Genomic DNA, 12,500 nt, shown 5'->3' with positions numbered 1-12,500 from the left:
AGGAGGCCCCCGGGGTCGACTCCGCGGCCCCCGGGTCGGTGTGCGGGCCTCCAGAGCTCGATAAAGTAGTGGTGTCGCTAGCGGTCGAGAAGGCACTTTTCGACGCCTACTGCCACCCCCACATGGCGGTAGGCGCAAAACTGGAAAATCGCCGACCAGAAATGTCGCTTCGTATAATCGACGTTTTTTTTGACCACCATTTTCAGGTGTCGGAGGTGGGTCTGGACGAATACCAACACCATTTCTGGGGTTTCACAACCGCCCGGCTTCTCCGACATATGTTGGAAAGGAGTAGCGATCGAGCGAAGGGGGCTGTCGGTAGGCGGCCGCGGGTTGCATGTGTGCCCGGGACAGCACCCCCATCCAACTAAGGGTGTCCCCCGGGGGCCAGGGGGACCTCGTCCAGGTCGGCCGGGCGCTTCCAGACGCCTACCGACACCGGTCAGGTCGGCGAGGCTCCCGGCGGCCCCGAGCGGGACCACAGGTTGCGGAAGGCGTCCAAGTGAGCGGCGGCGACGCCAGGAGGCCCCCGGGGTCGACTCCGCGGCCCCCGGGTCGGTGTGCGGGCCTCCAGAGCTCGATAAAGTAGTGGTGTCGCTAGCGGTCGAGAAGGCACTTTTCGACGCCTACTGCCACCCCCACATGGCGGTAGGCGCAAAACTGGAAAATCGCCGACCAGAAATGTCGCTTCGTATAATCGACGTTTTTTTTGACCACCATTTTCAGGTGTCGGAGGTGGGTCTGGACGAATACCAACACCATTTCTGGGGTTTCACAACCGCCCGGCTTCTCCGACATATGTTGGAAAGGAGTAGCGATCGAGCGAAGGGGGCTGTCGGTAGGCGGCCGCGGGTTGCATGTGTGCCCGGGACTAGCACCCCCACTCCACACTTAAGGGGTGTCCCCGACGACGACCACGGGCCAACGGCGGGACTAACTGTGACTCTCTTAAGGTGTGAGCCGGCTTTGCCTCTTAAGCAAGTTTGACAGACGCCTACCGACACCGGTCAGGTCGGCGAGGCTCCCGGCGGCCCCGAGCGGGACCACAGGTTGCGGAAGGCGTCCAAGTGAGCGGCGGCGACGCCAGGAGGCCCCCGGGGGTCGACTCCGCGGCCCCCGGGTCGGTGTGCGGGCCTCCAGAGCTCGATAAAGTAGTGGTGTCGCTAGCGGTCGAGAAGGCACTTTTCGACGCCTACTGCCACCCCCACATGGCGGTAGGCGCAAAACTGGAAAATCGCCGACCAGAAATGTCGCTTCGTATAATCGACGTTTTTTTTGACCACCATTTTCAGGTGTCAGGAGGTGGGTCTGGACGAATACCAACACCATTTCTGGGGTTTCACAACCGCCCGGCTTCTCCGACATATGTTGGAAAGGAGTAGCGATCGAGCGAAGGGGGCTGTCGGTAGGCGGCCGCGGGTTGCATGTGTGCCCGGGACAGCACCCCCATCCAACTAAGGGGTGTCCCCCGGGGGCCAGGGGGACCTCGTCCAGGTCGGCCGGGCGGCTTCCAGACGCCTACCGACACCGGTCAGGTCGGCGAGGCTCCCGGCGGCCCCGAGCGGGACCACAGGTTGCGGAAGGCGTCCAAGTGAGCGGCGGCGACGCCAGGAGGCCCCCGGGGTCGACTCCGCGGCCCCCGGGTCGGTGTGCGGGCCTCCAGAGCTCGATAAAGTAGTGGTGTCGCTAGCGGTCGAGAAGGCACTTTTCGACGCCTACTGCCACCCCCACATGGCGGTAGGCGCAAAACTGGAAAATCGCCGACCAGAAATGTCGCTTCGTATAATCGACGTTTTTTTTTGACCACCATTTTCAGGTGTCGGAGGGTGGGTCTGGACGAATACCAACACCATTTCTGGGGTTTCACAACCGCCCGGCTTCTCCGACATATGTTGGAAAGGAGTAGCGATCGAGCGAAGGGGGCTGTCGGTAGGCGGCCGCGGGTTGCATGTGTGCCCGGGACAGCACCCCCATCCAACTAAGGGGTGTCCCCCGGGGGCCAGGGGGGACCTCGTCCAGGTCGGCCGGGCGCTTCCAGACGCCTACCGACACCGGTCAGGTCGGCGAGGCTCCCGGCGGCCCCGAGCGGGACCACAGGTTGCGGAAGGCGTCCAAGTGAGCGGCGGCGACGCCAGGAGGCCCCCGGGGTCGACTCCGCGGCCCCCGGGTCGGTGTGCGGGCCTCCAGAGCTCGATAAAGTAGTGGTGTCGCTAGCGGTCGAGAAGGCACTTTTCGACGCCTACTGCCACCCCCACATGGCGGTAGGCGCAAAACTGGAAAATCGCCGACCAGAAATGTCGCTTCGTATAATCGACGTTTTTTTTGACCACCATTTTCAGGTGTCGGAGGTGGGTCTGGACGAATACCAACACCATTTCTGGGGTTTCACAACCGCCCGGCTTCTCCGACATATGTTGGAAAGGAGTAGCGATCGAGCGAAGGGGGCTGTCGGTAGGCGGCCGCGGGATTGCATGTGTGCCCGGGACAGCACCCCCATCCAACTAAGGGGTGTCCCCCGGGGGCCAGGGGGACCTCGTCCAGGTCGGCCGGGCGCTTCCAGACGCCTACCGACACCGGTCAGGTCGGCGAGGCTCCCGGCGGCCCCGAGCGGGACCACAGGTTGCGGAAGGCGTCCAAGTGAGCGGCGGCGACGCCAGGAGGCCCCCGGGGTCGACTCCGCGGCCCCCGGGTCGGTGTGCGGGGCCTCCAGAGCTCGATAAAGTAGTGGTGTCGCTAGCGGTCGAGAAGGCACTTTTCGACGCCTACTGCCACCCCCACATGGCGGTAGGCGCAAAACTGGAAAATCGCCGACCAGAAATGTCGCTTCGTATAATCGACGTTTTTTTTGACCACCATTTTCAGGTGTCGGAGGTGGGTCTGGACGAATACCAACACCATTTCTGGGGTTTCACAACCGCCCGGCTTCTCCGACATATGTTGGAAAGGAGTAGCGATCGAGCGAAGGGGGCTGTCGGTAGGCGGCCGCGGGTTGCATGTGTGCCCGGGACAGCACCCCCATCCAACTAAGGGGTGTCCCCCGGGGGCCAGGGGGACCTCGTCCAGGTCGGCCGGGCGCTTCCAGACGCCTACCGACACCGGTCAGGTCGGCGAGGCTCCCGGCGGCCCCGAGCGGGACCACAGGTTGCGGAAGGCGTCCAAGTGAGCGGCGGCGACGCCAGGAGGCCCCCGGGGTCGACTCCGCGGCCCCCGGGTCGGTGTGCGGGCCTCCAGAGCTCGATAAAGTAGTGGTGTCGCTAGCGGTCGAAGAAGGCACTTTTCGACGCCTACTGCCACCCCCACATGGCGGTAGGTGTAAAATCGGAATAGACCGGACCAGGAATGTCGAGGGGGAAAAAAATGACAAAGTCCTGGTGTGCCTAGGCGTCGAGAAGGCACTTTGCGACGCCTACCGACATCCCCATGTGGCAGTAGGCGTAAAACTGGAAAATCGCCGACCAGAAATGTCGCTTCGTATAATCGACGTTTTTTTTGACCACCATTTTCAGGTGTCGGAGGTGGGTCTGGACGAATACCAACACCATTTCTGGGGTTTTCCAGTTTGAAAGTTTTATAAAACATGTTCGGTAGGAAGCACACTTTGGTGTGTCGGTTCGTCGGAGCAGCGACTCTTTGCCTCGTGGTGGGTCCGGAACGTCTCTACGGGCTTGTCGCAAAGGCGTCAGAAAGTGGCATCTCCGCCGCCTAGGGCTGTCACCGTTATCGCTGTCGCCGCGCTCCAACTTGTTTTGATCCGCCGCCTTCGTTCCTGCCAACCGTGACGCCCGCTCATCGTCGTTAGGTTATAATACGTGGTACGTGTGTGTGCTTCTCCGTGGACCTAGGGCTGCTCGACGTGTCGAACGATATGTTGGAACAACTAACGGCTCCTTTTCCTGGTTCCATAGTCGTCGTGGTACCCGCGTCGTCAGCCATATCTATGTCCACCATGTTTAGCCGATACGTTTGCTGCAGCTTCTGCTTCCGCCTCAGCGTTCGCCGCTCTCAGCCGCCGCTGTTGTTGCTGCCGTTCTGCCATTCAACCACTACCTGCGAATCTTTCGATGATCGGCCGAACGACCCATCGCTGTGCGACCGATAAATCCTCCGGATTAGGGAGAAACGCCGCCGCTCTCTGCCGCCCGTCGAACGGAAAAACGTACATTGTAACGAACGAACGAACGAACGAACGAATTAACGAACGAGCGAACAAACAAACAAAAATAGCCGCGGGGGATGCACTATGTAGATCCTGATCCCCTTGTAACCATACGTACGTTGTTCGATGCTCTCCCGTCCTGGAAGTCGCCGCAGCAAACAGGAGGATGAGCAGCAGCAGGCGCCGCCGCCGTAACCGCCGCCTGCCTGCCGCCTCCTACTCCTGTCAGCGTCCGATCTCACAGCCGTGTGAACGTTCGCTGACACCCGATTTCTTTCCGTCTGGCAAAACCTTGGACGTCCCGCTCGCGGTACACGTGCTGCAGCGACTTCTCGTCCGACAACGCATAAGCGTCGACGTCTGCCGCCGCATCTTCTGATACGTGGACGGTGATAGCGCTAGTCCCTTCTTGCGCCACCTCCACCTTTGTTAGCGCCAAAGAAGATCGATCGAGCAGTCGTGGTCGCAGTCGATTAACCCCGTTTTCACCCGTCTCCGCAGTTCCCAAGCCGCCGATCAAGTCGTTGCTCTTCTTGTTCGTTCTTCCCATACCGTCGATTTGCACGGCTGCCGGATGAGCCATCCTCTGTCCGGCGAAGCGCTCACGTCAGTGATCGATACTTGCACCGACAGTCCTCCCGCTCGCGACTCGGTGCTCGAATCGGACTCGTTCGTTTTTATCTCGATGCGATTGTGTGAAAAGGGGGACCGGTCGTCAATGTCGTGTGTGTCGACGATGTTGTTCGCCCGGTCCGCCGCGTTGTTGTCGTTTTTTTTTTTTTTTTTTTTTTTCCCCTAAACGTTCGCCGTCGCACGGACGAAAAGGGTGAGAAAAAAAAAAAAAAAGCTCGAAAAAGCCGCCCAAAAAAATCGGACCGAGGAGCCGCTTGCGAGAACGCGCCATGTGCACGTTGTCTCTCCTCGGTTTTCCGAGCACGAACACGACGCCGGTCGGTCGGTCGGTCGACGAAGGCGACGACGAAGGTGACGGGAAAATTTACGCCGCCGCTGCCCTGGTCCAGCTCCTCCCCGATGACGGCCTGTGATGTTGACGTTGACGTTGGCGACGACGACGACGACGGACGGAGACGACGACGACGACGAAGACGGCATCGATGGCGACCACGATGACGACGACCTCGACGAGTTCAGTCTGCACCTTGACCTCCGATGTCCGTGTGCACTGCCGTCGTGCTGTTTGTCGTTTGTCGTATGTATCGCTGTCAAGGGTGCCGTTGTCGTTGTTGTTGTCGACGTTGTTGCTTGCTCTCTCGTCTCGGTCGGTTGGTACGTTGATGACGACGACGACGACGAAGACGACGACGACGACGACGAGACGGCATCGATGGCGACCACGATGACGACGACCTCGACGATTCCAGTCTGCACCTTGACCTCCGATGTCCGTGTGCACTGCCGTCGTGCTGTTTGTCGTTTGTCGTATGTATCGCTGTCAAGGGTGCCGTTGTCGATGTTGTTGTTGTCGACGCTGTCGTCTGTTCTCTCTTCTCGGCCGGCTGTGACGTGGACGTTGACGACGACGACGACGAGACGGAATCGATGGCGACCACGATGACGACGACCTCGGCGAGTTCAGTCTGCACCTTGACCCTCGATGTCCGTGTGCACTGCCGTCGTGCTGCTTGTCGTTTGTCGTATGTATCGCTGTCAAGGGTTGCCGTTGTCGTTGTTGTTGTCGACGTTGGTCGCTTTCGTTCTTTGAGTCTCGGTCTCGGTCCAAGTCAGGGGAGAAACAAAAAAGAGGCCATCAGCGCGGGCAGCGCGCTTCTTCTGACGGCGAACCCCCTCGAAAAATAAATAAACACGTGCCCGTCGTTGTAGTTGTCTGTCTTATGTCGGTCGGTCGGTCGGTCGGTCTGTCGTTCTGTCGAAACAAAGTCCCAAATTCCAACGATACCTGGTTGATCCTGCCAGTAGTCATATGCTTGTCTCAAAGCTTAAGCCATGCAAGTGTAAGTTCACGCCACGCATTAGAACGGGCGAAACCGCGAATGGCTCAGGAACCGGACCTAATCCTCGGGACCGTATTCCTCCTCGGAGGCGATGGATAACTGTGGCAATTCTAGAGCTAATACATGTGACACAGGCCGCGATCGGTCGGCGCGCCGTCCGTCGCCACGCCTCGCGCGCTGGCACCCGCGTCGGCCGTTCCGGGTCGCGGCGCTACATATTAGACTGAGACCGATGCGCGTCATTCCGTCCTCCCGTCGTCGGCGTTCCCGCTCGCGGGTCCGTTCGGTGGCGGGGCTCATAGGGCGGCGCGCTCCGCTTTGGTGACTCTGGATAACTCACTGGGTCGATCGCACGAGCTTTCACGCCCGGCGACGGGTCTCTCGAGGGTCCGCCCTATCAACTGTCGACGGTCGGTTAAGTGCCTACCGTGGTTACTACGGGTAACGGGGAATTCGGGGTTCGATTCCGGAGAGGGAGCATGCGAAACGGCTACCACATCCAAGGAAGGCAGCAGGCGCGCAAATTACCCACTCCCGGCCACGGGGAGGTAGTGACGAAAAATAACGACGCGGGACTCTGTTCGAGGCCCCGCGATCGGAATGAGTACACTTCAAATCCGTTAACGAGGACCAACCGGAGGGCAAGTCTGGTGCCAGCAGCCGCGGTAATTCCAGCTCCGGTAGCGTATATTAAAGTTGTTGCGGTTAAAAAGCTCGTAGTCCGAACTCGGGTTCGTGGTCGCGCAAGCGGCCCCGGGGCGGCGGCGCCATCGTCCGTCGTTGACTTTGGTCGTCCGTTCGCATTCCCGGCCCTTTCCGCCGGTGTCAACCGCTAGCATACCCGCCACGCGGTCCTGCCGGCGAGGTGGACGAGGAGGTCGTGATCGGGATCCGGGAAAAAAAAAACAAGTGGTCGTCGGTTCGGTTCCGGGAGTAGTCTAACGGGGGGGTGCTACGTGTGTGTGTTTGGGTGCGTTCATTCGCATCCCCGCACTCTGACCCCCGCGCTTCTCTCCCTCTCCCTTTCCGCGCGTTCCTCTTTTTTTTTGAACCCCCCGGTCCGCTCCGAGTCCCTGCTTCGTGTCTTGTCTGCGCGCGTGTTGCGGTCGGCGGTTTCTCCTCCAAGGGTGCTCTTAACCGAGTGTCCGCGGCGGCCGGTACGTTCACTTTGAAAAAATTAGAGTGCTCAGAGCGGGCTGTTCAAGCTTGCATACGATAAGCATGGAATGATGGAAGAGGGCCTCGTCTACGTCTGTCGGTCTCCGTCTACGGCGAGGACAATGATCGAAGGGAGCGGTCGGGGCCACTCGTATTGCGACGTTAGAGGTGAAATTCTTGGATCGGTCGCAAGACGAACTGCAGCGATGGCGTGTGGCAAGCACGTTTTCCTCGATCAAGAGCGAAAGTCGGAGGTTCGAAGACGATCAGATACCGTCGTAGTTCCGACCGTAAACGATGCCGACCGGCGATCCGCCGGCGTTCGCTTCCATGACCCGGCGGGTAGCCTGCGGGAAACCAGAGTTCGGTTCCGGGGGGAGTATGGTTGCAAAGCTGAAACTTAAAGGAATTGACGGAAGGGCACCACCAGGAGTGGAGCCTGCGGCTTAATTTGACTCAACACGGGAAAACTCACCCGGTCCGGACACCGGTAGGATTGACAGATCGATAGCTCTTTCTCGATTCGGTGGGTGGTGGTGCATGGCCGTTCTTAGTTGGTGGAGCGATCCGTCTGGTTGATTCCGATAACGAACGAGAACTCCGGCCTGCTAACTAGTGCGCCGATGTCAGTGATTTTTACGGCGGGCTCGGCGTCCTCCGTGGCGCTCGGGTCCGGGTCGGTTTTCTCACGCACTTCTTAGAGGGACGGGTGGCAGAAAGCCACACGAGGCGGAGCGATAACAGGTCTGTGATTGCCCTTAGATGTCCGGGGCCGCACGCGCGCTACACTGGAGGTATCAGCGGGGACTTCGCCCCGGCCCGAGAGGGTTGGGAAACCTCTGAACCACCTCCCGTGATAGGGATCGGGGCCTGTAACCAACCCCGTGAACGAGGAATTCCCGGTAGGCGCGGGTCAACAGCCCGCGTCGATCACGTCCCTGCCCTTTGTACACACCGCCCGTCGCTACTACCGATCGAACGGTCCGGTGAGGTCCTCGGATCTGGCCGACGACGCCGCCGGGCAGTGCGCGACGTGTCCGTCACGACACTCGTGCATCTACGCCTCGGCGTTCGATGCCTGGAGAAGACGACCGAACCCGATCGTTTAGAGGAAGTAAAAGTCGTAACAAGGTTTCCGTAGGTGAACCTGCGGAAGGATCATTACCGTTTTCCCGTTCGAGACTGGTTTGTTGTTTTCCGGCCTACCTCCTCTGTCTGTCGGCGTCAACGCCTCGAATGCGCGCAAACAAACCTATAAAAGGCGGAGCGAGAGATAGATTTGTGGTGACGCGGAGGTTTTTAAAGCCCCAGCTCTTCTTGCTTGCTTCCGCGTCTTACCACCTGTTTGTTTTTTCGCCCACCGCAAGTGATGGCCGCTTCTTCTTTGCCTTGTCGCCGCTTTATCGTTTTTTTTTGTTTTTTTGCAGCCGCTGTGCCACCGCCGCTAGCTAAAAAAACAAACTACTCGCGACATTGCAATGCCGTCACGCCTCCTCGCACAGACCTCCTCGCACACTACTAAATCTATATAAACAAAAACTAATATAAAAAAAACCAAGTGCTGAACCCTGGACGGGGGATCACTCGGCTCGTCCGTCGATGAAGAGCGCGGCCAGCCGCGATAACTGATGCGAATTGCAGGACTCAGTGAACATCGACACCTCGAACGCACATTGCGGCCCCGAGATCCCTTGTCTCGGGGCACACGTCCGGTCGAGAGGCGGAACGTTACATGTCTTTCTCCGTTAACGAAACGACATCTTGCCGTCCCCGTGCCCGCCCGGTCCTCGGCACGGTGGTAACCGGGACGTCGCAGGAGCGAGTGACGAGGGGGAAGAAAAATAAAATAAAAAAAGAATTGACTCCTTTCAATGTCTTTTTTTTTTTTAAAACCCTCTCCGGCCTCCTCCTTCGTCTCCCGCTGGCAGACCGCGGAGTCTTTTCCCTTTTCGACCGCGTGAAGAAACACTGTGGAGGAGGAGCAGGAGGAGTCTGTCCGAAAGCAGCCGAAGGGAGACCAAAAAAAAAGTACCGACCTAACCGACTGCCGACGTAAGCGCCGCCTGCTCGTCTCGCTCTCTGCCTCATGAAGGTGTCTCTCAGCGACGCCTCGAGCAGCGCGACGAGCACGGCCGTCGCACCGTAAAAAGGTGGCCGCGTCGTAGGCAACGCAACGTCGGATGGGGAGGACCCACGCTTTTTTTTAATTGTTGGCTTCTTCATTTTCGGTCGGACGGGCGCTATATCGGCCAGCCGTCGTCACACGGAGGGTACCGATCGAGATTCCTCTCCTCCAAACACCACACTCTACTAAAAACCGCCGCCCTCGGCTCGGACGAGACGACCCGCTGAACTTAAGCATATCGCTAAGCGGAGGAAAAGAAACCAACCGGGATTCCCTTAGTAACGGCGAGTGAACCGGGAGAAGCCCAACGCCGAATCCCGTCGCAAGTTAAAGGCTTCGGGACGTGTGGCGCATGGGTCGAAGGCAGCCGTTCGTTTTCGTCTCGCATAGTTCGGAGTTCCCTCGATCGGGGCCGCCCGCGGCGGGTGCCAGGCCCATTCGGTGCGGACGGCGAGCGACGGCCTTCGATCCGAGAGTCGGGTTGCTTGGGAACGCAGCCCAAATCGGGTGGTAAGCTCCATCCAAGGCTAAATACCGGGACGAGTCCGATAGTCGACAAGTACCGTGAGGGAAAGTTGAAAAAGAACTTTGGAGAGAGAGTTCAAGAGAACGTGAAACCGCCCAGGGGTAAACGGGTGGGACCGCTCACCGCGATCGCGGGGGGACTCAGTCCGGTGCTGCCTAGGCTCGAGCCCAAACTCGATGTGTGTTCTTGAAAGAGAGGCCGTCGCGGCACAGGTCGTCGTTCGTCGTGTCCGCGGGGGACTCGTTCCCCGCGGTTCCAGCTTTTGTGCCCGCGTCGCCGACGAAGGAGACGGGCCGCGTGGATAGCGGGAAGGGAAACGTGGTGACGACCGCGGCGTCGGTAGGTGGCTGCGTCGGTTGGCTGCGACGGAGGGGACTCGTCCTCTCGATCGCTGCTGCCGCCGGGCCCTAACCCGCCGCATCCGTCGCCGCCGCTTCTTCTTTCCTCCTGCTCCCTCCGCGCGCGACTCGACCGCTGCACCCGTCCCCTTCATCATCGCTCGGCGTAATCATGGCGCGGGCGCTTCGGCGCGACCTCCGCGCGGCCGGCACCGGACGCACTTCCCCTCCGGTCCGTCGTCGCGACCCGTTCCCGGCGTGCAGGTCGAACACGCGGGTTTTTTTCCGTAGGCGGCAGGCGTTTCATCACCCTGAAAACCCCCGTCTTCCCACCTTGTGAAGTCGGGGGCCACCGGCCGTCGGGCCCGCGAACGTAACTGCCCCTTTCTGCCGGGAACGGAGGAAATCTGACACGATCCGTTACACGTGGCGAGCCGGTCCGTTTTGATCCCGCCGGAAGTCGCGTGCGGGCGACGCACTCTGTGTGTCGCTCCTTAGGCGCCCCACCGTCTCGGGCGCGTGCGCGATGAGAGGCGGGATAGGACTGGCGCGGCCTCGCCGTCACGCACCTCGCCGACGTTTCGGGTTCTTGTCGGGGGCAACCCCGCCCGCGCCCGTTTCCGTTTCCGGAGAGGTCGCTCGGCGACGCTTTTTTACTCGAGCCGCCCGCCACCCCGGGTCAGCGACGTGCATCGGCAACCCACCCGACCCGTCTTGAAACACGGACCGAGGAGTCCTGCCGTTCGCGAGTCGTAGGGGCCACCTCTGACTAACCCCGAAGGCGAAGCGAAAGCGAGAGAGCGTGTAGGAGGGCGTCGATCGGGAGAGGTGTCGTGGCAAAGTCGTCCTGGGTCGTCGGGGGGTGTCGTCGGTCTCGTGCCGTCGTCTTCTCCTCGCCTCACCCGCCTCCGAGCCGTGCCCGATCCCGCCGGCGCGGCGTTTTCGGCCTTCCGCCGTCGCTGCTGCGGTGCCCGCAACTTTTCCTTTTTTCTCTCTTCCCGAGAGAGATAGGAGAGGGAAGGCTCGTGGCTGACGTGCGGTTGTTTTTCCCTCCTCCCCGAGAGGGGACCGGCGCATCATCCAAAAAGGGGAATTGCCGGGCGCCAGCTTCCATATCCTCCTTCCGCCCATCGGTGAGATCCCGCGGCTTGAACTAGTCCTATTTTGTCGTCGAGTTTAGGCGCTGCGCGCGGGCGCATCACCCCCGGGTCGGTTTCCCCTTTTTCCGAGTACGACTCGGCCGACTCTGGCGTAGCGAGCGACCAGGGACCCGAAAGATGGCGATCCACGCCCGGTCGGGATGAAGCCAGAGGAAACTCTGGTGGAAGTCCGAAGCGCCTCTGACGTGCAAATCGATCGTCGGAACCGGGTGTAGGGGCGAAAGACCAATCGAGCCGTCTAGTAGCTGGTTCCCTCCGAAGTTTCCCTCAGGATAGCTGGCGCTCGATCGTCGCAATTCCATCCGGTAAAGCGAACGATTGGAGGCCCCGGGGCCGTTCACGGCCTCGACCTACTCTCGAACTCGGAACGGGTGGAACGGGCCGACTCTCCCGAACGACGGAGCCGACCCATCCGGCCGCCGCCGCCAGCACGCTTCGCTGGGCGGTTGGTCACCTCGAATGCGAGTGCCAAGTGGGCCACTTTTGGTAAGCAGAACTGGCGCTGTGGGATGAACCAAACGTCCGGCTAAGGTGCCTAACGCGACGCCCATGAGATCCCCGAAAGGGTGTCGGTCGATATAGACAGCAGGACGGTGGCCACGGAAGTCGGAATCCGCTAAGGAGTGTGTAACAACTCACCTGCCGAATCGACCGGCCCCGAAAATGGATGGCGCTGGAGCGACGGACCGATGCCGGACCGTCGCGGCGAGGAGCGATGAACTTTCGCGCCGAAACGATGCCGCGACGAGTAGGAGGGCGCCGCGGCGAGCACGGAAGCCTAGGGCGCGAGCCCGGGTGGAGCCGACCGCGGGGTGCAGATCTCGGTGGTAGTAGCAAATATTCGAACGAGACCTTCGAAGACCGAAGTGGAGAAGGGTTCCGTGCCAACGGCGGTCGAGCACGGGTCAGTCGGTCCTAAGACGCGGGCGAAAGTCTTCCCGAAAGGCGCCGGATCCGTTATGAAAGGTGAAAGGAAAGCGAATCGAATCGAATCGAATCAAAAGCCCAAACAAAAAAAAAGCGGCCGGCCTCCCGTCGAAAGGGAATCGGGTTAATATTCCCGA

At 60.3% G+C, this 12,500-nt stretch overlaps 2 non-coding genes and 1 pseudogene across 2 annotated transcripts in view; all 3 read left to right on the top strand.

Moving 5' to 3' along the window:
* The first annotated feature begins 6,071 nt into the window (after positions 1–6,071).
* LOC145274236 (small subunit ribosomal RNA) lies at positions 6,072–8,451 on the top strand (annotated as a pseudogene).
* A 400-nt stretch (positions 8,452–8,851) lies between these two features.
* On the top strand, positions 8,852–9,010 carry LOC145274245 (5.8S ribosomal RNA). The gene has a single exon (XR_013866617.1). It is a non-coding gene; the product is annotated as a 5.8S ribosomal RNA (ribosomal RNA).
* Positions 9,011–9,608: 598 nt separating this feature from the next.
* The window catches only part of LOC145274240 (large subunit ribosomal RNA), a 5,738-nt gene continuing 2,846 nt past the window's right edge, over positions 9,609–12,500 (top strand). Inside the window, exon 1 of the ribosomal RNA XR_013866614.1 lies at positions 9,609–12,500. This exon is cut by the window's right edge and continues 2,846 nt beyond it. This is a non-coding gene — a ribosomal RNA (large subunit ribosomal RNA).

This window comes from Euprymna scolopes, unplaced genomic scaffold (assembly GCF_053919585.1).
Source record: "Euprymna scolopes isolate OS-2025 unplaced genomic scaffold, ASM5391958v1 sca293, whole genome shotgun sequence".
NCBI classification, from domain to species: domain Eukaryota; kingdom Metazoa; phylum Mollusca; class Cephalopoda; order Sepiida; family Sepiolidae; genus Euprymna; species Euprymna scolopes.
This window is presented reverse-complemented; position numbering and strand designations above follow the sequence as displayed.